The sequence below is a fragment of the Psammomys obesus genome, unplaced genomic scaffold (assembly GCF_907164565.1).
Source record: "Psammomys obesus unplaced genomic scaffold, mPsaObe1.curated_primary_1811, whole genome shotgun sequence".
Lineage (NCBI taxonomy): Eukaryota > Metazoa > Chordata > Mammalia > Rodentia > Muridae > Psammomys > Psammomys obesus.
Genome location: NW_026586173.1, coordinates 9,779,793 through 9,781,739, shown reverse-complemented (window position 1 = coordinate 9,781,739; position 1,947 = coordinate 9,779,793). Strand labels below are relative to the sequence as shown.

The window sequence follows — 1,947 nt, the reverse complement described above, 5'->3', positions numbered from 1 at the left end:
CCACTTAGTTGCTCCTCTTAGTGGTGTCTGGGGTCTCTGGGTATCTGGGGTCATCTCAGAAGTGGTCTCAGGACTGCTATGTTCCGCTCGTGCATTATGTATGGCATTAGGCAGGGGTCATCCTGGGCATGCTTTGCCCTCCCAGGTCATCTCAGTCTAGATCCCTGTCCAGATCCCTTGGTGCCCCAAACTCATGGTGGTCTCAGACTCCCCCCCCCTTTTCAGGGAGTGTTAAGCTACTAATATTCAGATATTCACGTTAGAACACTGAGTGTAAACATGGTCTCCCTCCTCTCTGCCACCTACGGACACACATGCAATGGCAGTGATACCTGCAATGACTATAGGGCATTTTAAAAATGATGAACATTAATACATACATACATACATACATACATATATTTCTTATGAATGTTTATTTATTATTTTGAGAATTTTCTGTTTAGATCCATGGACTACTTTTATTTGGGTTATTTGCTTTCTTGACTTTTTTTTCTTTTGAGTTCTTAACAAAATGAACAGAGGAACAGTGGAGTTAAGTAGTATATATCAAATGGCCGATAGATATCTACAGAATAGTGCACCCAAATACCAAAGAATATACATTATACCTAGTAGCCCACGGACACATCTTTAAAATACAGAACAAATATGAACCAAATCAGAAAAACTGAAATAGGATATCCTCCATGTATTCTATCTGACAATAATGCTTTAACACTTGGAATCAACAGCAAACAAATCTCTATTAAGTTCACAAACTTGTGGAGATTGGACATCTCATTAAGGAAATATGAATTGGTTAAAGAAGAAACTAAAAATAAACGGAGCCCCAAATTAAATAAAATGAGAAGACAACACAAAATAATTACCCAGATACATTAAAAGCAACTCCAAGAGGTAAATTTATAGCTCTAAGCTTCTATATTAAGATAAATCAGAAAGAGAAGAAATCTATAGATTAATGATACAACATAATTTCAAAAATCCAGAACCAATCCCAAACTTTTTAGAAAACAAGAACTAATAAATTTGAGAAGAAATTGATGAAACAGACATAAAGAAAACAACACAAAGAATAAATGAATCTAAAGTCTGGTTCTATGAAAAAATAAATAAAATTTTATCCAGTTAACTAAAAGTAAGAAATAGATAACCCCAATTAACAGATTCAGAAATAAACAAGGAAACGTTACAACCAAAAAATTCAGAAAATTATAAGAGAATACTCTAAAAACCTATCCTCCATTAAGTTGGAAAATGACATGGATAAATTTCTAGATTCACCCAAACCATCAAAAGTAAACCAAGAAAAGATCAGCAACCCACACAGAAAAATGAAATGAATAAAAAATGAGGTGAATAAAAATTTCAACAAAATTTTCCAGGTTCAGAAAGATTCACACCGGAACTCTGCCAGATTTTCAGAGTATCTACAATGAATATTTTTCAATTATTCAAAAATTTAAACAGAAGGTATTCTTCCAAACTCATTTTATGAAGGCAGTATTACTTTAATATTGGTATAGACATTGAAAGAAGGCCAATATCCCAAAAGAATGATAATATCCTCCATAAAATGCTTGAAAACTGTATACAGACATATATAAAAAGTTATTCACCATAATCAAGTTGGCTTCATCTCAGAGATATAGGACTGGCTCAACAAATACAAGGCAATAGATTTAATAAATCATGTAGGTGGACTTATATACATTATCATCTCAACAGATGCAGGAAAAAAATCTTTAACAAAATCCAACATAGCTTCATGATGAATATCCTAGTGATAGTAGAACTGGAAGAAATATATTTCAACATAATAAAGGTTATATATGAAAAATCCAGGGATAACACTGTCCTACACTGAGAAAAATTTGAAACCATCCCAATAGAATCATGAATGTAACAGGAATGCACACTATTTCTACTTTTTTTTCAGTGTAG

The 1,947-nt window shown here is 33.1% G+C and overlaps 1 pseudogene; it reads right to left on the bottom strand.

Annotated features, from left to right (window-relative positions):
• Positions 1-227: 227 nt before the first annotated feature.
• Positions 228-353, bottom strand: LOC129672195 (small nucleolar RNA SNORA17; annotated as a pseudogene).
• Positions 354-1,947: the final 1,594 nt, after the last annotated feature.